Source organism: Pteronotus mesoamericanus, unplaced genomic scaffold (assembly GCF_021234165.1).
Source record: "Pteronotus mesoamericanus isolate MK-2021 breed Mesoamerican mustached bat unplaced genomic scaffold, CSHL_Meso_final scaffold_85, whole genome shotgun sequence".
Taxonomy (NCBI): Eukaryota; Metazoa; Chordata; class Mammalia; order Chiroptera; family Mormoopidae; genus Pteronotus; species Pteronotus mesoamericanus.
In genome coordinates, this window is record NW_026555329.1 from 10,566,090 (window position 1) to 10,589,823 (window position 23,734).

The 23,734-nt window shown below is 35.1% G+C and overlaps 1 non-coding gene across 1 annotated transcript; it reads right to left on the bottom strand.

Annotated features, from left to right (window-relative positions):
* Positions 1-1,443: 1,443 nt before the first annotated feature.
* LOC129063618 (U6 spliceosomal RNA) lies at positions 1,444-1,550 on the bottom strand. Its single transcript, XR_008528386.1, has one exon. It is a non-coding gene; the product is annotated as a U6 spliceosomal RNA (small nuclear RNA).
* Positions 1,551-23,734: the final 22,184 nt, after the last annotated feature.

Sequence of the window (23,734 nt, forward strand, 5' to 3'; positions counted from 1 at the left end):
TTTGAAAGCTCTAAGGGAGAATCTGTTTTCTTGACCTTTCTACCTTCTAGAGGCAACTCACACCACTTGGCTCATAGATCCTTTTCTCCATCTTCAAGGCTAGCAACATTGTATCCCATTGTGAATTTCTTCCAAAATCACAGTGTCCTCTGACTCTCTTGAATCTCTTTCAGGCTTAAAAGTAAAACCCTGATGAATACACTGGAGCCACACGGATCATTCAGGATAAATACCTATTTTGAAGTTAGTTTATTAGCAAACTTACTTCTATGTGCACCCGTAATTTTTCTTTGCCACAAAAAGTAACATAGTCAGGAATTTAACACTGCTTTCCACAATGGCTGCACCAGTCTGCATTCCCACCAACAGTGTACTAGGGTTCCCTTTTCTCCACAGCCTAGCCAGCACCTGTTGTTTGTTGATCTGTTTATGATGGCCATTCTGACTGGTGTGAGGTGGTACCTCATGGTGGTTTTGATCTGCATTTCTTTGATGGCTAGTGATGCTGAGCATCCTTTCAAATGCCTCTGAGCCCTCAAAATCTCCTCCTTGGAAAAGAGTCTGCCCAGGTCCTTTGCCCATTTTTTGATTGGATCGTTTGTCTTCTTGGAGTGGAGTTGAGTGAGTTCTTTATGTATCTTGGAGATCAAACCTCTATCTGATGTATCATTAGCGAATATATTTTCCCATACGGTTGACTCCCTTTTCATTTTGCTGATGTTTTCTTTAGCCATGCAGAAGCTTCTTATTTTGATGAGGTCCCACTTGTTTATTCTTTCCTTTATGTCCCTTGCTTTAGGAGACATATCAGTGAAAAAATTGCTGCATGGGATATCTGAGAGTTTCCTGCCAATGTTCTCCTCTAGGACTTTTATGGTGTTGCGACTTATATTTAAGTCTTTTAACCATCTTGAGTTTATTTTTGTGTATGGTGTCAGCTGATGATCCAATTTCAATTTTTTGCATGTAGCCTTCCAGCTCTCCCAACACCATTTGTTGAAGAGGCTATTATTGCTCCATTTTATGCTTCTGCCCCCTTTGTCAAATATTAGATGCCCATAGAGACCTGGGCTTATTTCTGGGCTTTCCATTCTGTTCCACTGGTCTATGGGTCTGTTCTTGTACCAGTACCAGATTGTTTTGAGTATGGTGGCTTTGTAGTAGAGTTTGATTTACGGTATTGTGATCCCTCCTACTTTGTTTTTCTTTCTCAAAATTGCTGCGGCTCTTCGGGGTTGTTTATGGTTCCATATAAATTTTTGAAATGTCTGTTCTATTTCTGTGAAATATGTCATTGGTATCTTAATAGGGATTGCATTGAATCTATAAATTGCTTTGGGTAGTATGGACATTCTGATGATATTAATTCTTCCAATCCATGAGCACAGTATATGCTTCCATTTATTTGTGTCTTCCTTAATTTCTTTTTTCAATGTTGTGTAAAAAAATATGGAACGCTTCACGAATTGGCGTGTCATCCTTGCGCAGGGGCCATGCTAATCTTCTCTGTATCATTCCAATTTTAGTATATGTGCTGCCAAAGCAAGCACAGAAATTAGATATTTAAAAAAAGACTATCATCAGGATAAAGAGGAAAATCTCTAACTATGAAGTCATTACATCGAAACTATATGTACTATTATAGTATTCATATAATTATAGTTATTGTTATTAAATAACACAAATATACTTATGAATAATATATTTGTAAATTATAAATATAGAAAAATTTATTACATAATTTTATTTTTAACTTTAAAATCAATAATTTAATTCAGCACATTCACAAACTAAAAAAGACAACAGATGATTACTTCAACAGATGATACAATTCAACACCCATTTACAGTTAAACATATAGAATTTCCTTCATTCCATCTACATTAATTATTTGGAAATCTTCTAAATGGGAGAGTTTTCCTTTCTTTCCCATATATTTATTTTCTAAACTTGTTTATTTATATTAGTATGGATACACCAATATTTATGGTAGTTTCTCCTCTTCCACTGGGGAAGCTGAATATATGAATATCAAACAGCAGACAGTACCAAACCCAACATATATTATAGTTTTTCCTATACATACATACCCACAATAAAACTTAATTTATAAATTAAACACATCAAGAGCTTAACAACAATAAATAATAATAAATTGAACAATTACAACAATTTACTGTAATAAAAGTTATGTGAATGTGGTCTCTCAAAAAATAATTTTTTGAAAAATTTCCACCCACAAATTTAATGTCTTTTCTATCATAACTATTTATAATGCACAGTGGTTGTAACTTTTGCAGTTGAGATGGTATAGCAAAATTAAAATGAATTTCTTCTTCATTCATCACAATTTCATGGATAGAAGATTTGTTCCTACCATAAATCCTAGCAACCTCAGGATACAATGTTTTTCCTTTCCTTATTAAGTGAAGAACTTTCACTTTTTCACTAAAAGGATGCACTTTACAACTTGTTTTGGCATACCCGAATTGCCAGCATGAGCGCTCTTGAATTTTGGGGCATTATTAAGTAAAATAAGGGAAAACTGCACACAGGAACTGCAATACCTCGACAGTCAATCTGATAACAGAGCTGGCTACTGACAAACGAGGAGAGAGTGTATTCATCATGAATATGGTGCACGACAGGATTATTCAAGGCCTGAGTGGGACTGAGTAGGAGAGTGAGTATGTTACTTTGTGTGTTAATATTCAATACTGACTGCAATTTATTTATTTATTATTTTCTGTTTTTATCACTTTATTTACAAATAGTTTCTCAAAATGAAAGAGTGGCACTTTTTTGCTTTTTTATTTAAATTTTTAAAGTTATATTTTATTGATTATACTACTACAGCTGTGTTATTGTTCCTCTTTTGCTACCCCTCCACCTAGCAACCCCACTCCCTCAGGCCATCTCCACACCAACATTCATATTCATGGGTCATGGGTATGAGTTATTTGGCTACCCCATTTGCTATACTGTACTTTACATCCCCATGGCTATTCTGTAACTACCTCTTTGTATTTTTTAATCCCTTCGTCTCTTCACACATTGTCCCCCACACCCCTCTCCCATCAGGCAACCATCAAAATGCTTTCTGTATCCATGATTCTCTCTCTGTTCTTCCTGTTTGCTTAGTTTGTTTTTAGATTCAATTGTTGATAGATAAGCATTTTTGCCATTTTATTGTTCCTAGTTTTGATCTTCTTTTTCTTAAGTCAGCCCATTTAACATTTCATATAATAATGGTTTGGTGATGATGAATTCATTTAGTTTTTTTCTTGTCTGGGAAGTTCTTTATCTGCCCTTCAATTCTAAATGATAGCTTTGCTGGGTAAGTCAATCTTGACTATGGGTCCCTGCTTTTCATGGTTGAATATTTCTTGCCAATCCCTTTAAGCCCACAATGTTTCTTTTGGGAAATCAGCTGACAGTTTTATGGGAACTCCCCTGCAGGTAACTAACTTCTTTTCTCTTGCATTTTTTAAGATTCTCTCTTTATCTTTAACCTTTGGCATTTTAATTATGTCTTGGAGTGGGTCTCTGTGCATCCATCTTCTTTGGGATTCTCTGTGCTTCATGGACTTGCATGTTTATTTCCTTCACCAAATTAGGGAAGTTTTCTTTCATTATTTTTTCAAATAGATTTCCAATTTCTTGCTCCTTTTATTCTCCTGGCACCCTTATGATACAAATTTTGAACTTCTTTAAATTGTCCCAGAGGCTGCTTACACTATCTTTATTTTTTTGGATTCTTTTTTCTTCTTGTTGTGATTGGATGCTTTTTGCTTCCTTATATTCCAGATCATTGATTTGATTCTCTGCTTCATCCACTCTATTGTTGTTTCCCTGAAAATTGTTATTCATTTCAATTAGTGTATCCCTCATTTCTGACTATATCTTTTCTATTCTATGCTGCTGAGGTCCTCACTAATTTCCTTGAGCATCCTTATAACCAGTGTTTTGAACTCTGCATCTGACAGATGGCTTATCTTCATTTCATTTAACTCGTTTTTTAGAGTTTTGATCTGTTCTTTCACCTGGGCCATGATTCTTTGTCTCCTTGTTTGGTAGCTTCTCTGTATTTGTTTCTATGTATTAAGTAGAGGTTCTTTGACTCTGTGTCTAGGTAGTGTGGCCTAATGTAGTAGATGTCCTGTAGGGTCCAGTGGCACAGACTCTCCTATCACCCAAGCTGGGTACTCCAGGTGCACCCTTTGTGTGGGCTGAGTACACCCTCCTCTTGTAGTTGAGCCTTGGTTGCTGTTGGCAGATCAATGGGAGGGTTTTACCCAGGCCAGTCAGCTGCAAGGATCAGCTGTGACCACTTACCACCAACCTCCACACTCCAAGGCCGGTCAACTGTGTAAGAGCACAGTGGTGGTGCTCTGACATGATCTGCAGCTGTCCATTGGGTGTGCTGGCCCTGGGGTTTCCTTGGTGGTACAGGCAAGGTCCATCCCAACCTGTGTTTTGCCTGGAGTCATCCTGCCTGAGATATAAAACAATCTGAGATGGCTGCTTCTTGTGCTGGGTGTGGAGATTCTCAGGTGAAGCCAAGCTATGAATTTAGGCTGGCTGCTGCTAGTGCTGGGCTTTGGGCTCACTGAGGCCAGCTGTTTCTAGTCTGATGGGATTTAGGGAGTTGTGCAGTGTGAGCCAAGACCCACCATTCCTATGGAAAAGCTGATTGGGTGGGCTGTAAGTTAGGTGAGGCAGAGTCTCTGGGGATCTCCAAGGCCAGTCAAACAGTGTTAGCCAGGTTGATGGAGTCTCAGATAAGACACCAGCTTGCTGGCTCTCTGGGTGGAGGGTTTAGAAGAAAGACAATGGCCTCTGTTCACCTTCATGCTAGGCCCTTCAGTTTCTCCCAGTATGCCACTGGGACTTTCAAGCTGCTTCCATGGTGCTGGAGCTCAAAGGGAGTGAGTCTGAGTAGGTAAGTCTGTGTGTAAGTTCTTTAAGAGGAACTGCTTGGGGCTCTAGCAGTGTCTTCCACCGACTCAATCCCCGCTGGTTTTTGCAGCCAGAAGTTGTGGGGATTTATCTTCCTCACACTGGAACCCTGGTGTGGGGACCTGGTATGGGGCTGGTACTCTTTGTTCTTGTGATACCCCTCCAGAATTTTCATCTATCATACATGGGTTGGGACCAACTTGTTCCACGTCTGTGCTCTTCCTACTAGACTGGATGGGTGTGGTTTCTTTAATTCTGTAGTTGTCAGACTTCCATTCAACTCAATTTCTGATGGTTCTAGTGATAGTTGTTCTATATTTTAGTTGTAATTTTGATGTGGTTGTTCAAAGAGGTGACACATATCTGTCTACATTGCCATCTTGACCAGAAGTCCTAATTTTTTTTTTTCCAAAATTTTCCTTCTTGGCCATTGAACATGACTTCAGGTTTGCTCCTGTGAACTTTTGATATTTTTTGAAGCCAAAATAATTTTGAAAAAGAACAAAGTTGGAGAACTTGTACCACCTGATTTCAAGTATAAATAAATATATAAATCAAGGGAGGAAAAATAGTGCCCCAAAATAAATATGCAGACACAAATGGTTAATCAATGTTAGCAAATATGCCAACATCATTAAATAGAAAATTCTTTTTCTAAAAATGGTGCTGGAATAACTAAATATGCATTTGAAAAATATACTGTGTCCCTTAGCATATTACATTTTACAGGCAAAATTAATTTCAAATGAACCATAGATGTACTCTAGAAATTAACACTATAAAACTTCCTGAAAAGGAAGAGAAATTCTTTATGACATTGTGATAGTCAAAGGTTCCTTGATACCCCAACTGTATGAATCATAAAAGAAAATCAATAATTCAACTTTATTGAAATTAAAAACTTCTGTCCTTCAAAAGATGCAATTAAGAAAGACAAAAACCTTAAAAAGGCATTCCCAACACATATTTCTGACAAAGGAATGTTCGCTAGAATACATAAGAATTCCTACAACTTACGGCAGACAAACATTTAAATGAGCAAAATATTTGATAAACTTTTCATTTAATAGATACATGAAAGACCAATAAACACATGACAATTTGCTCAAAATGATGTCACTAAAATCACAATGACAGACACTACACATCCCCTAGAAGGACTAACATTAAAATGACAGGATTTCTGCTTCTGCCCATAAAGGATTAACAGCTACAGGCATTGCCTCTCAATATAAACAGAAAAGTGGACAAAATGTTTGCAACAACTGTTTCCAGACATTGAACAACAGACAGCAGAGGCCTGGGATCGCTGAGAGAAGGGAAACAAACAAGGCCAGCCCTATAAATGCTCCAGTGTACTTCCTAGAAGCAATTGCTAGCCTCAGGGTCGGAAGGATGCGCCCAAATGGGGCCTGGTGGCTGTACAGATTCTCAAATTTAAAAAGACTGACTTTAGAGTTTGGGATGCCAAGGCCAATGGAATTAGTGAATCAGAGAAAGAAAGAAAGAAAAGAAAGAAAAGAAAGAAAGAAAGAAAAGAAAGAAAAGAAAAGAAAGAAAAGAAAGAAAAGAAAGAAAAGAAAGAAAGAAAAAGAAGCTATACACAGAGAGCCTTTTATTTAGAATTGTGCAAACTGACTCTAAAACTTACATGGAAATTCCGAGGACATAGAATATGCTAATCAACTTTGAAATAGAGTTAATTAAAAAAATCTTGTTAGTACACTTCTAGAATTCAATAATTAAATAAAGATACAAAAATAAAGACATTGTGATATTAGTGCTAAGGACATACAAATAGATCTGTGAAACAATGGAGAATTGAGACATGTATGTATGAACAATTGATTTTTGTCAAAGATGTCAAGGTAAGTCAATGAATAAAGGACAGACTTTCAACAACAGATAATGAAACAATCGAATATCTAGACAGAAAAAAAAAATGGACCTGAAACCTTTACTCACACTTCTAAAAGATTAGAGATGTAAATGTTGCTAAAACTATACAACTTCCGGAAGAAAACATGGTAGAAAATCACCATAACTTTGGGTTAAACAAAGATTTCCTAGAATGTATAAAGCTAATCCATAAAAGTTCCAAAAACTCAAATTCAAAACTTTTAATTTTAGAAAAAAACTTTTTTAAACATATAAAGGCAAGCCACAAATTGGGATAAATATTTGCAAAACAATGATCTAATAATTGTCTTCTATCTAGAATATATAAAGAATATAAAATTCAATAATTGGGCTGAAGATTTGACATTTCAGTGACTAAAAATGACAAATAAGCACAAGAAAAATTACACAAAATCATAAGTCATTAAGAAAATGAAAATTAAAATCACAATGAAATATTACCTATTTATTGCAATAGTGTCATATCTAAGAAATCTTTGCCTAATAAAATGTTATAAAGCTTTTCTCCTATGTTTTATTCTCAAAGTTTTATATTTTTAGGTTCATATTTAGATCTATGTTCCATACTGAGTTAATTTATATGTATATGAGTTATGCATTGAAGTTTATATTTTGCATAATGATAGCCAATTGTTTCAGCACCATTTGGGTTGAATTGCTTTTGCATTTTTTTTATTGAGTTGCTTTTGCATGTTTGCCAAAAATTAATTATCCATATATATGTGGTTCCATTTCTGGATTCTTTCTTGTATGTAATTGTTCTATTTGTCTATTTTGTTGCCAGTACCACACTATGTTAATTACCATAGTTTTATAATGTCTTGAAATCAAGTGTTAGTCCCTCAATTACTTCTTTGTTTTTTAAAAAAAAATTGTTTTCACTATTCTAGGTCATTTCTATATAAAATTTGAAATTAGTTTATCAATTTTCACAAAAATAGTTTGCTGAGATTTTGGTTATAATTTCTTTGAAACTATAATTTGTGGATAATTTACATATTAAAATACTCAGTCCTCCCACCCCATTTCAATGAATTTCTCCATTTAATTAGGTGTTTAATTTCTTCCAGCAATGTTTTATAGTTTTTGTGCAGGTCTAGCACATCTTTTTTTCTAATTTACTCCTATTTTTTTAATACCCTTTTGGTGTGTAAGGGGCATCTTCAATCTAGACATCCAAACTAAACTAAGCTGTGTTTTGGGGGACCCATCCTGTTTCTGTGGGCTCTCTGTCCACAGCTACAAAGACTGACTACTTCCTTCAGACAAAACATTGACAAAGAGCATCACCCTTCTAACTCAAGTGAAAAAGAAATCTTGAGGAAGGATTCCAGTTGGCCTGGCTAGTTTCATACATACAATTCTGACTTGATCTGTCAGGAGTGCTTTGGATATTTAAACGAATATAACTTAATAATAATGGCTTAAACAATTGGAGGATTATTCCCCCCTCCCCCCAAAAAACAAAAACAAGGGAACACAGTTAATAGCCAGTGAAGTGTCTCAAAAATCCAGGCTTGCTCTTTCCATTTTTCCATTCCAACATCCTTGATGTTGGCTTATGTTGTCACGTTTCTTGATTTATGATTACACAAGGACTGTTGCATGTCCAGATATGGCAGTTGAATTTCAGGTTGGAAAGAGAATAAATGGGCAAAAGGACAAGTCACCTGACTGTCCTTTCTTACCAGAGAAGCAAAATCATTTCTAGAAGCACTATTCAGCAGGCGTGTATCTCATTGACCAGCAATGGGTCATACCGCCACTTTTAGCCACACAGGGAAATGAATCATTTTATCTTTTCCAACCTGTGTAATACAGTCAAGAAGAGGAGAATGGGATTATATTTGAGGAATGACTGAACCAAACTACAATGCCTACCACACTGTCCAATGCTGTGCCTGGAGGAGAGGAATGTGTTGTTATTCCAGCCTAGGTTATGGGCCTATCTCTCTAGTTAGGTCACTGCACAGTTTATTTTTCATAAGAAAAAGTTCAGCATACGACTAGGTTGACAGAAGCAATAGTTATTAAAGATTCACAGAGTTAAGTCAAATCTCTGGAATTTCTCTCTTGGAATAATGTCAGCTGGGTTGAGTTCTCAGGAGCATTTTCTTTAAACTGGCTGGGAGGCAGAGTTTCAGATGACACACCTTATCTGCTCTTAAGGCCTGGAGAGCTTTCTCTAGGGAAGAAGCACTCTGTATGGAAAAAAGAGCATCAGTCTGACGCCAGAGTCCTGTATTCAAATCATTCACTTATCTATTACCTGGATTTTCGTAGTCAGTAAATTATTTAACTCTCAGAAGCCTTAGTTTCCACATTTGTAAAATGGTGATAATTAGACTCAGAGCCCATAGATTTGGGGGAGATTAAATGAGATAACATACACAGCACCTAGTTCCTACTTGCTACTTAAAACGTCCATTTTTTCCCACTCGCTTCTTTTCTGTGTTTTCTCCCTTTTATTTATTTTGATTAATTTATAGCATCCTCCAAGGTCCTACTTGTGCTCTTCCCCACAGGAATCCTTAAATGCCATATTAGGTCCAGATTTTCAAAACTTTGTATATTTGTGAGAGAGCCATGGAAACATATATGTCTGGCCAAATGACCCTAACTTTCCCAGGTCTAACCAAGTTATAGTGTTGAGGAGCCCTTCTCAGCTTCTCTGTGCTCAGGATATAAACTTGGGCATGAGTCTGAGATTGCTCTGCACGCAGTCTAGGTTAACTCAAAATATTTCTACTTCGATTCCCCACTCTACCGATACATTTTCTGCACCCTCATATAACCTGTATTTCTCTTGTCTAGTATTCACAGCAATTCTAATTGGCATAGGCATGGCTCTTTTTAAATTTAGATTTTTCTCTCTTAAAGAAGGGACAGTACCTTCTTCTGCTTACTACTGTATCCTAAGTGTCTAGGCCACAGGTAAGAGATGAAGAACATTCCCAAAGAAATCAAGTACTCTTTCTGAGACTTTTATGAAATGCAACTTCATCCCTTCCCTTCCCACAGTTTGATTTTTCAACATTTATTTGGATTCTAGGACTTAAGAAACTTCCTTTGTGACCAAGATGTTACTACCAACTTAAGGAACTTAAGGCCTTCCTCTCAATTATTCACTCCCTAATATATTACTAATTTGCTGAAATCATTTTATGGAAAAATATCACATGCAGCTCTTATTGTTATCTTCATAAAGGATGGGATCTCTTTGCAAAAAGTGAGAGCTGGGTTAAAGGTTCTAAAAGTGCATTTCCAATCACGCTGGTAAACTCTAGTACTATGTGCAGTTGAATAGGCATTTCTTGTCCTACAGCCACAGAAGAATGACAGTGCAAGCTCATGACTGCATGCTGGGGCCTTGGATTCAAAGTTCAGCCCTCATATGAGCTGTGCTAAAAGGTTTCTGCAGTGTCTACCACCTCCTATTTGGAAATCCATTTGACTTTTTCCATTAGTGTTTTTCTTCTTTTCGAAGTGCTGTAATTCAGCCTCAGTGTGTGGTCTGGCTTCATTCTCAGTAGAGCAGAGACTGGAAGAACTGAGCCAAACTGTGGTGGGCCAATGATAAAAATTGCTTCTATTTTCCATTTTAACAACAATTGTTTTCACTTTAAAAACTTTGAGGCTGGAACTTTCTTGGGGGTGAGGGAGAGGAGAATTTTGAATATCCAGGAATAAAAAAAAAAAGTAATAGTGAAGTGATACATCTATGGAAAGTGGCAAACAAGAGGGAAAATAATTGTATACCACTAATATTATTTCTAAATCTTGATTTAATTTTTTTGAACTGTTGCTATGTGATCTGTCAGGACTCATCAAATTAGTATGTGCTACAACTTTGCCACTACAAACCCACTTTCTCTCCTTCCTGGTGCACTAGGCTTCTTTTAAGATTCTAATTTGGGTTTGAGTTGATTTCTGTGCATAAGTCAGCCACCCTTAAAAATGAACCGATTCCTGACAATACTCTTTGAATAAATCAATGGGGCATATGTTCACATTTAATACCTAGAGCTGTATTCATTGCCTTTCTGGTTACCCATAATTAGATGATTACAGAAGAACAATCTATTGTAGGGTACAGAGTATGATGCTTCGCTCACTATGTTGAAATTCATGTTCATAATATAAATTATGTAATAAATGCAGGAACATGTGGCAATGAACTGAAATTCATTCACTCTAAAATTAATGTTGAAACATTAGACAAACCATTTGCTTTTATTGCCTCAACTTTTAAGGTCTGCTAAATGGGGTAATGATCCCTGTCTCCACCTATATTAAGAATTAAAGAATTATTGTCTATAATGATTCTAGAGTCATCTGGTCCCCAGATGCACTGCTTTTTATATTAAGAATAGACATAGATAATCAACTTTATTCATTATTTACTATGTAGCTCAATATTCAACTTAGGTCAAATTCAGAAGACTTAAAACATTATCACTGGTCCTATTATTTTGTAGGAACAATTTGCCCACAATTAATATTTATCATATTTTTATTGATTATAGACACAGATTCTGAGGTTATATTTCCTTCCAAAATGGTTGATATTTTACTCTGTCCCTCAGGATCTTTGGCTTTGATTCATTCTGAACCTATGCTTTGAATGAGAGTTTCTTTTTTTAAAAAATGGAACATGATTGTATTTCAATATACAACTCTTTACAATCAAAAAGTAAACCAGCACAGTAAAATAACAAAAACATGATATTTCATTTCCAATGCATGATAAATGCTTAACATTTTAGTCATAAATGAACTTTTAAGAAACCAGTTACAAAGACACTAATAATCTAAGGGAACTGGAAGGGAAAAAATAAAATAATACAAATGGCAATTAAGAATATGATGACTGAGCTGAACGCTAATGGAAAAATAATTTCTCTGCAATATCACACTGTCAAAGAATAAAAACACTGTGTCATACAGTTTGAACTCTCATAAACAAACACTGAGAGACAGGTTGATGAGGAGTATCTACAATTAGGGGGAAGCTACAGTTTTGACTCAAAATATAAATTTTGGATATCCTTAGCCCTAGCATTTCTATTTGTTTCAACAAATTAGTTCAACAAATTCAAAATGAGTTATACAAAAGCATGTTTACTGCATAGGAAATACATATCCAGTATCTGGGCCCCAAAACACTACTTGACTATCAATTTGTTCATCAACACAACCTGAAAGGATGTGCACAAAACTCCATTAATAGAAAACAGCACAGGGAATATAGTCAAAAACATTGTAATGACTGTGTATGGTGCCAGGTGTGTACTTGAAATATGGCGTAGAATACTTTGTAAAGTATAGGATTGTCTAACCACTATGCTGTACACCTGAAATTAATGTAAAATAATACTGAATGACAAATGTAAATGAAATATAAAAAGAGACAATATATAACACTGGGTAGTAAATTTAAAAGGAAAGCAAAGGCACTCAAAGTAAGGCTATTGAATATATACTTAACAAATATCTATGTCCTCTAAAATCACAGAAAAAGATGACTTTTAATGAATAAATTTTAAATTTACCCCATGATAAGTGAAATTAGACACATGAACTCAGCACTCTCTCTGTTGCTGTTGGACTGAGTCCCAGGAGTTGGAATGGTGGAGTGAATTAGATTTTCAATTATTATTGTAGGTGTTTGCCCCATTTGTTCATTTCTTTACATATTTATTCAACTCACATTTATTGAAAACATTATACATATAAGGCTTAAAACTATACCAAAAATAAGAAATTCAAAGTCCCTACTTCTGAATAGTTATATTTTTGGGTAAGATTATGAAATTATGAAAAAAAAATGGACAGGGAATGATAAGATACCCTATGACTTTTCTAAGGAGGTATTTGTTGAAGAAAGATCTAAAATGTGTGAAAATTTAGGCACTGTGAAGACCTGGGAGAACCAGGTTGAGTGGAGGAAGACTAAAAGCTGAGAAGGAACAAAGAGAGAGAGGGAGGGATAGATGTTAGGGAGTTAGGGAAAGGCTAGTCCCACAGGGCTTGGGGCACAAGGTAAGTAGTTAGGATTTTGTGCAGGGTGTGACATGTTTGAGTAAAGGAAGTTCCTCTGGTGTTACTTTGTAATGCTAATGGGGCCCACCAGTTTCTTTGAAAGAATCAGAAAATTATTAAATTTTAAATATATATTAAAGGTTTTCTTTGTGCAGAACCTTAGGCTCTCTTTGTTAGGAAATGAAGAGCAAAGTTAGAAACCTGGTCTCCAGACTCTGACAGCGCTAATGCACAGATCAATCATAAATAGATAAAAAGAGGAGGGAGGGAGAATTGGATAAAAGTGGTCAAAAGGCATTAGCTTCCAGTTATAAGTAAATATTAGGGATGTAATGTACAACATGATGATTATAGTTAACACTGCTGTGTGATATACAGCATGCCACAAAAGTAGGTTTACAGCTGTTCATATGAGAATAATATAATAATTAATAAATGATACAATAAACTCTATTTCATGTACTCATGACTGTAAACCTACTTTTGTCCCACCCTGTATATAGAAATTAAGTGAAAGCACTACGCTGCACAACCTAAAATTATACAGTGTTATATGTCTCCATAACATTGGAACATGCTTTACATTGACTGCACATGTCAAATTAGTGGTATGGAATGCAAGCCCATATTTCCTCTCCTTCTGTGGTACCCCCTTGAAAGGACAATGATCAGACGGGTAAGAGCAATGCATGTAGTGTAAGATTATACCATACTATCTGCAAAGCATTTGAAAATAGGCACATCAATGAGGGCTAGAGCAGTAAAGTGATGTTGGTGAGGAAAAGAGGCTTGAGCGGAGACTTGAACAACTACTGGAATCAAACAGAAGAGAAGACATGAAAGAATTCAATATGTAGGAACTTGGGGGCAGTGAGGATTCTGGACCAATAGCTAGGAGAGACGGATGTTCTTGGGAGCTGCAAGATGTAATAACGGATAAGCAGAATAGTTTCTGCCTTCAAAATCAAGAAGAGAAATGGAAAAACTGAAATTTATTCATTAATATTCTGTCAGGATTTGCTCAGGGAAATAATGAAAGCTATACGTAAGTAAGACTAGAATCAGTGTTATGATGAAATGTTCAATAAAATGAAAGAGATTTTGAAGTAATATAATCTAATTTTTATATTTTAAATATGTACAGAAGCACAAAAAGTCAACTTGTTTTTTTCAGATTTTTATGGTCCATCATGATCCAGGAAGGGGAGAGAGAGATGTGAATAGGTGTTTGGAACCAAAGACGGGATGACCTTACAAGCTTAGTTTAAAGTGATGGCAACATATTGGCCAAGGTGGGAATGATTTAAATGTATGCATAATAAAATGAATAAATGTATTTACATTATGCATAAAGGTATTTGTACTTTTTACTGCAATATAACTTGCATACAGTAAAGTATACATATTTGAAATGTACAACTCAATGGATATTTTACAAAGGGAAAGTGCTTATATAACTAACAACCAGCTGAAAAAATAAAACATACAAACTATATAGAACATCCAAAGAGTCTTAACTCCTAACAGCCTACTAGTTAAAATAAAATGCCCCCAAATATTAACCAGTATCCTCGCTTCTATCAACTAGATTTGTTTTGTCATATTCAAGCTTTAAGTAAATGGAGTTACATGATATGTGTATTCTTTCATGTCTGGCAGCTTTGACTCATCTCTCGGTGGGGATCATCTAGTTGTTGCAAACAGCAATAGATGTTTTCATTATTATTCCTGTATATCATCCCATCAGAGAAATGTACAAAATGTACTGCTGATGGAGATTTGTGTTCAGTTTTCTATTGTAAATAATACTACTGTGAACATTCTCACATTTGTTTTTTGTTATACAATGGCATGTGTTTGTCTTGATTATATAGCTAGGAATGAAATTGTTGGGTCATAAAGTATGCATACATTAAACTCTATAATTACTGTCAGTTTTTCAAAATAGTTATAAAAATTTACAGTCTCACTAGTAGTATATAGAAGTTCAGTGTTCCACATGCTCACTAACACTTGGTGTTGTCTCATTGTGATTATAATTTGCATATTTCTGGTTACTAACAACTTTGAGCACCTTTAGATGTAGAAATTAGTCCTCCCTTTCAAAATTCCTGTTCAAGTTTGGGCCATTAAAATCTAATTGGCCGTCTTTTTCTTATTGTTTTTCAGGATTTTTTTAATATATCCAAGGTACACCTCTTTTGGCAAATATACATATTGCCAATGTCTTCTCAAACTCTATGGCTTGTCTTTTCACTCTTTTAATGGTATGTTTTTGATCAACAGAATTTTTAAACATTTTTAAAAAATCTAATTTATCTTTAATTTCTAAATAGTGGCTTATCATTAAAAATAATTTTTAAAAGATTTTGAGAAATATTTTTTAACCAGATAGACGCAATGTTCTTTGATCTTGGAGGAACTTACCTTATGTTTGAGTTTATAATCTATTGGGAATGAATTTTGTATATAAGATGTGAGGTAAGAATAAATTACTACTTGCTCCATAAAAAAAAATTATTTGACCCACTACTATTACTGAATAATCATCCTTTTCTTACAAAATTATGGTGGCAATTTGTTGTAAATTATGCAAGTATAAATGAATGGCTCTCTTTCTGGACTCCATTCCAATGGCCAAATTGTCTATTCATATAACAATATCGCATTTTTTCCTTATAGTAGTTTTATGAAAAGCTTAATATAAATCCTCCAAATTTATTCATCCTAAAGATGATTATAGTTATTCTTGGCCCTTTAGAGTCACATATAAGTTTAAATTTAGGCTATTACTTTTTTTTAAATGAGATTTTACCTGAGATTGTATTAAAACTGTAGAAAAATTTAGAGAGAATTGGCATTTTAAGAATATTCAATCCTCCAATCTCTGATCATAGTTTTTTCCTCAACTTATGTAGGTTTTCCATGATTTTTCTTGTAATGTTTTAGAGATTTCTGTGTAGAAATATTATAATTATCATTGATTTAATCCTAGGTATTTATAAATTTCAAACTATTATAAATTGATTTATTTTTCAGTTTTTATTTTCTGAATACTTATAGCTAACATTAAATGTAATTATTCCATACAGATTTTAAAATCAGCAGCACTGCTTAATTTTTTTCATTGTTGACGCTGTTACGGATGTCCCCCATTTTCCCTCTTTTGCCCCCTCCGCCCAGCAACCCTCCCCCCCCGCCATAGCCTTCACCACCTTGTTGTCTGTGTCCATGGGCTATGCATATGTGCATATATGTCCTTTGGCTGATCTCTTCCAGTCTTACCCCACCCCCTTCCTCTCTGGGATCTGTCAGTCTATTTCTTGAATCCTCGCTTTTGGTTTTATTTCATTTATCAGTTTATGTTGTTCATTAGATTCCACATATGAGTGAGATCATATGGTATTTGTCTTTCTCTGACTGGCTTATTTCACTTAGCGTAATAATCTCCAGCACCATCCATTCTGTCACAAAAGGTAAGAGTTTCTCCTTTTTTACAGCCACATAGTATTCCATTCTGTAAATGTACCATAGCTTTTTTTAATCCACTTATCTACTGACGGGCACTTGGGCCATTTCCAGATCTTGGCTATTGTAAATAATGCTACTAGGAACATAGGAGTGCATATATTCTTTCTGATTGGTGTTTTGAGATATAATAGTTTATACATTTATTAAATGTGTACATTTTATTTACTTAAATGCTTCATTCTGAATTGTTTTCTACTGATCTAATGTCTAATCACTAACTCCGTCTTCTGCAACTGCCAAGGTGGAATTAAACCCATTTTAAATCCTTAATTTCAATTATCTAAGATTTATATTTGATTCTTTTTCAAAATTAATTTTGCTATGGTGAAATTTTTCAAATTGTTGTCTTTTTTTATTTAATTTATTAATCTAAGTTATTTAAAAATCCATGTTTATCTCCAAAATTTAAAGAATCTAAATGTGTGTACCTACCTGTTTTCAGTTATTTTTTTTACATCTTTTGTAAGTTTTTATTAAATGCTGAAAAGTATAAAGAAAAAAATGTAGAGGCTCTCAATATCTCCCTCCAAAAAGGATTTAGTACATTTGCTTCTCAGCCACATTTAACTATAGGCAGATCAACTTCATACAAGCAAAACTGGCCTATTTTTGTTTGTTGTTACTCCTTGTATGAAATGTTTTCAGGAATCTCAATGTAAGAAAGTTTAAGTGTTTAAATGAAATCATTCTTATTTGGGGGATCTGAACACTACTTGTTTTCTCTCTAGCATCATGCGATTTTCACAAGCTCTTTAGCTTCTGAGCAAGGGCTCAGTGAATGTTTAGAGTAGAAATCATGTGTCACATAAGGTTGTCACACTCACCTTTTTGCAGTCCCCTGGTTTTGACCCCTTCAAACTACGGCTCTTCTGGTTATCTTCAAGCTCAGTTTTCTGTCCTCTTGTGGTTCATAGACTGCAGCTTTTTGGTCAGTCTCTGTGTTATGAATTGGCAGCCAAGGCTGAAGAGTGGAGATAAATGTAGGCTTTATTTCAATGTATTTTGTTTCTCTTCAGGAATTTGGTTCCTCAATTTCTTGTTGCTCTAATTATTGGAGAATGATTTTAAAGTTGTTCTTTTTTGTTTTATTTTGTTTCATTTTATTCAGCTTTAATAGTTAATCTCAGTGGGAGGTTTTGTACCACAGTAAGAAACTCTGAGTTATAAATATATAGTTTCAAATACATAAAATGATTTTGAATAAAAATTGAAAAAAGTCTCTTTTCCCATTATTGTGATCTTTTAGTTTTTTGCATATTTATTATAATTTCACAATCTCAATATATGGCATATAAGAAACTTCATAATCTGGCAATTAAACTGCTTTTCATCTCCCACCATGTTTCCTAAATGAAGTTGAACATCTCAAGGCTTCAGAAAGGTTTCATGCATTTCCTCATATCTACATTTTTGCATGCTATTTTATATGGCCAGAACTAAACTTCTCAACTGGTAAATCTGGAATATTTGTATATAGTCAACGCGAAGGTGTGAAAAGATACGAATCCCCTCACCTCATGGGGCAGTTGGTCAGGGACAAGGGTGGCCGGAGCACTCAGGAAGTTGCCTCCCACTGAGAATTATTTCCTCATTTCCCACAGTGTGCTATAAAAATATTGTACGTGCTATAATATGAATAAATTTAGAAACGGTGGCCAGGAATATTTTTCTCCACACTCTTCCACATCCCCATATACAATCAATTTTTTTCCATGAAAGGTTTTAGTCATTATTTAAGACTCTGCACAAGTGTAATCTCCTTTCCACTCACTTTATTCATTTCTATAACAACATAATTTTGTAATTTTGTGGGTTTTGATATTGTACCAATGTATGGGTTTTCAAGTTAGGAAAACTAAATTTGAATCCTATATGAGGTCTTGTGGTCTTTGCTAAGTTTTCTCTGAGTGTCAGTTGTTACATCTGTAAAATGAAGAAAATACTACCTATCTCATTATTTTAAAAAATACTTATTAAATGCAGAGTTTATGCTAACCACTGATTTGGGCATTGGATTAAGGGAATGTTTATGAATACATATAGCCAGAGCACTGGAAGTAGCAAATTACAGTCACTTAATTTTAAGTTATACTTTGCATTATTTTAATGTCAATAAATTAGATTGATAACAGTTGGAAAGGAGTAGAACTAATCTGTAGAGGTTCCACATTTTAAAGTCTGACTAAAAATATAAATTATACCCTGCAACACTAGGTCCTTTAAATTCTTATTGTTCTAGAGATGAGCTCTAAACAGCCTTTTCTGACATCCTTTTTTTTTTTTTTTTTTTTTGTGAGGTTCATTAATTTGAGCAGAGAATCTACAAATCACATGCCTTAAATTTGCTTCCTAATTCAGGATTATCTTTATTGCAGTGGCTTGTTCATCCAGCCCTGCGGGCTGGCAAGAGTGTGAGCCCTCAGTCAGTCAGGCCTTGGATGGAATTCTGGCTCTACCATTTACTAGTTGTTCATTTCACATTCATATCATATTCATTGGTTAGTTAACCAATCTAGGCTCATTTCCTTATCTATAAAAACTGATGTAATAATTTTATATACCTTGTAGGAGTTCTGTGAGGGTAGGGGCTGGGGGGTTCTACATGTAAAATTACATGGCACAACACACAGAAAGTGCTCAATAACTGCTGGCTATCATTATTTCCCCAGCCTTATGCTGTTTTCCAAGAGTCCTAATGCATTAGCCAAAGAGTAATTTAATCTATTTCTTTCTTCCACCCCCATTTTCCAGAGTCTCAATCCCAGGTGAGGGTGTTGGAAAAGGTTTTCTTTTTGAAATGTACTTGGGCAGGCCAGTTATTCCACATAAATCAAGCACCCCCTTGAGGTTCCCCAGTTTTTAAAAGCATGTGAATGTGGGTAGTCTTGGCTTCACAGCCTTTGTCCGGTGTGTAGGATGTCCTGGCAATTCATCCACTTGAGCCTGAAACTTGGCGTTGAGGCTGGGTCCTGTTCACTTCCTCCTAAGTAGACTTTAAGGCCAGGAAAATGTTGTAATAGAGTTTCTTCTCTTCAGAAAATCCCTAAAGATTCCGCCTCTTGGACTTGAGGGCAGACATTTGAACACTGCCTTCCTCGGATGTTTTTTCGTTTAGCCGAGGATTAAATTTTTTAAATCGTCTGCCTTAATATTGTCCAACCTTTCTATTAATTCTGTACTTGAACCCAAGATCAGGGGGCTGTTTATATTTAAACTCCTTCCAGAAACCCATATCCCTTTCCTTTGTAACCTTTTAACCCACTTGTGTGTGCGTGTATGTTAGGCTCTTTAGTTGCTTGCTGACTTTTCCATTTACACATTTAATCTTCTTTTGTTTTATATTTTAATATATGCACTAGGGCACAATGAGAGTTTTTTTATACTAACATAAAAGGCAGAGGAAAAAAATACTTTGGACCAAGAACAAAATATGCAGGAAATGGACATGGAAAGACCCATTTTAAGTTTAGCTGGTAAAAGCATAAGCTCTTCGGGGAGGGAGAAAGTGCTTCCAGAGGACAGCCCTAGTAATAGAAGAGACTCCCATGGCTCTGATTCAGTCATTTTATTTTCGGCTGTGTTCCTGAGTGCAGCGTGACAAATGGATGAAAAGCACTATCAGGTCGATTTATTGTTGAGACCGATAGGTCGCAGGGCAGAAAATTTTAAATATAATGAGGGGCGTATGCGATGGCACAAATGACTGCCTTACCGTCCAAAGGGTGACCTATACAAAGCACCGTTTCTGGAAGCTCTTCACTCATCTCCATCCAGGATCTGTTGTTTTCTGGTTGAAGGCACAGGGAAAGGCGGGGGCTACACAAAGGGACCTTGGAAGATATATATGCTATTCCTAACAGAGTTCAAAAAAGCATTAGAGCTGATGGCTACAAAGAAGAATGTTTCCCTCTTTAGCTAAGTGAGGCATACACTTCTTTGGGAAAAGAAAAAAAATTCAATCCATATAATCCTGATGATTTTCCCTTCTCCCTTTTATACCTTCAATCACCTTTACAGATGTTCTAAAGAACAATGCAGTGAGAGGTGAATTCCTTAAAGGGTGGTCCGAGCCTTTCAAATAAGGGCATAGGAAGGGTCAGGATGGACGTCTGCATCATCTTAGGCTGTGAAGCTGGCAAGCTTCAGTCTTACTTCCTCTCTCTGTGCTTCCATCCACCTTCCCCATCACTGCAAGAGATCTGGCATGTATTTCATTCTTGCAGAATGTGTGAGAAGGGTTAGCTCATTCAAGGGGACTCATCCACATTCAGGGGTGGTGGAGAAGCAAAATGCTCTCTGCCAACACTTGAGCTGCAGCTTGGCCCACCATCTTCTGCACCTTCTACCTTCTCTCCTCCCTCTAATGTGTATAAAGAAAGGCCTGATTTGTTACTTGAGATGGTTACCAGATAGTTCTAAAATGTTCTTATGTGAGGTTTTATATTCCCTGAAGTTTGACATTTCCTGAATTTTCATTAATTCTGATGGCTGGAAAATTATCACCTAGTGAAATCTGTAAAATCAAAGTATCCATGGGCCTCTCTTAAATACCAGCTTTAAAATGCTATGGAGCCTGGCAAACTAATTGGCTTTTCGATATGTTCTTTCTTATAGAACAGTTGCAACCTAATACTGGGAAGACTTCCAGAAGAATTTCATCAAATAATTAGATTATTCAATGGTCCATAATCATATCTTTAGAACTAAGCATAGAGACACTTTCTTTAAATGAGGAAAATGGGAAAGAGATTCAAAACTGGCAAATATTTTTGTAATTGTCAATAATGGTAACATACATATGTTGGGTAGTGAGTGGTATTTTACTGTTTTCAATATTTTGACTAATATAAGTTATGAATGTCTTAACTATATTACAAATGCTATTGAAATATTTTTATGTTAGCCACATTTTTGACAGATAGTGGTGTGTGTGTGTGCGCGTGTGCACGCGCGTTTAAAGCTCAGCCAACTTGGTGCTGGCTAAAGTCTATTTTACATCCTGACTCATTGTCATTCCAAATCTAAAACTTCTCCTAGAAGACCACTCAGTATACAGGGTGTTTAAACCGCTATTTACAGCAACGTATATGCTTTTTCTTGCAAAGGCTTGATTCACTTCTTTTAATGAACATTTGGTTTTTAGACTGTGCTGTGGCCAAGGTATTCCTATGAGCTAGGGAGAAAGAGATTTCTAAATAACTATTACTCTAACTTGGTCACAGATTCCTATTGTCAATTACTAGCATTACATAGGTATCTTAAGCAGAAAACTTGAACTAACTTCTGTGGAGAGAATGGGAAAGCAAAGAAAATCTGAATAAAGTCAATGCACAAAGTATACAAAAAGAAAAGATTCTCAGATGCTTTATATGAAGTTTGTTAAAACTAGGATTAGACTAAGAACTGAGGCAGAGCTAGACAATGGTTTTTTTAAATAGGTAAATCTGGTTTAACAAACCAGCACTTGTATTAAGATGGCCTAATTGACCCAGGCAGGCAAGAGGCCTTTAAAGAGAGGGTTTCACAGTTAATGCCTTCTCTGTTACTGCTCTCACTAAAGAGCCTGAAAATTTTAATCATAAAACCAAACTTTAAAATCAATTATTTTCAGGTAACAAAAGACATTAATGCAATTTTTATAGTGCAATGGCTCTCATATGTTAGCACAGGCTAATGTTTCATACTACAAGCCATAATTGGTCTCAGAAATTAATAAATATCTGATTTTGGAGTATTTCCTACCCTTTGGGATATAGAAAATAAACGATCTATTTTACTAAACTTAACATTTTACTTCTTTTGGTGATCAAAGAGAACAATATTAAAACATTTTCTTGAAAACACAATTTTAAGAACCGTGAGTCCTTAATATGACTTCTCAACTTTTTAAACTAAAGTGAGATTCTCTCTTTTTCCTATTTCTTTCTTGCAGCTCATGTCCCAATTAAATTCAACAAATAATTATTGAATGCAACAATGCACCCAGCACTCTGCTCATAGGAATAGTATGAACAATAACAAAAGTCATGGTTTCCATTACTGATGTAAAATTTTGTTAGTAAATGTAAGACAACAGTATGAAAACTGTATGCCAAACAGGGTCCAAGGAAGTATATCTAGTCCAGTACAGATTCTTGTATGAAAGAAATTGTATGAGACTGCTGCTTAGATTAACTACTGAAAAGAAAAAAGAAAAAAAACAATAAAATGGGAAAGAGAAAAAATAAAAACAGCCAATTGGAGAGTTTGGAAAACAACCAAGGAGACCTAGGAGAGAAGAAAAATGTATCAAAATAAATCACACATTTACCACTGCAATTTTCCCCTGGGGACATTTGGTAATTCAAAGAACTAAGCATAGAGACTAGCTGAAAATATCAGGCTATAGGTTTAAGCAATCAACTGGGTTCAGAAGATGAAAAATTGGAATTAAAGACCACCAAGACAGCCAAAATTTGAGATTCCAAGATCCCAGCTAACAAAGATAATCACAGATAAATGAGCTCAACATTCTCTGTACACTTTCCCCTTAAGGGATTTTCTAATTTATAAGCCACTCTTGTGTGGGCCAAATTTAAAAGGAAAAAAAAAAGAGAAAGAAAGAAAATAGCTGATAAGGAATAAAACACACTTTATCAGTTTCACTATGTTACAGAGAGAAAAATATTAAAATTTAGCGTCCACCAACGAGAAAGGGCCATCATAAACTGAGACCCTTATAAAAGATCCTTACTAGGTTTAAAAACACACCAGAAATAAGCCACCTTTCAAAAAAAATTAAACAATAATTATTTTAATTTTTAATGGAAACAACCAACCCATAGTTTAATTTATTGCCAGATAAAGATTAAATCTCAGGTTTAAGAGAAAGACTCCATAGATTTTTATAACCAAAGTACAATAAAAATTACTAGGCATGCCAGAAGATAGAACCAAATGATTGAAAATCAAGAGAAAAAGCCCCCAGATAATAAAAAGAGACACATAGGTGACCCAGATATTGGACTTACCAGATATGAATTTTATGGTTATTATGCTCAAGAAAAAAAAGTACAAAATGGAAAACTTCACTATAGAAGTGGAATCTATAAAATAGAATGGAATGGAAATTCTATAACTAGAAAATGCAATAATTAAAATTAGGTATTAAATATTATGAACTCTAAGCAGGATATATGCAATAAAAAAAACAAGACCATACCTCATTATGGGCTAGAAAAACTGTTGAAAACTATAACTGAAGAGATTATTTTAAAAGCAGCCTGGAAAAACAACCACATTA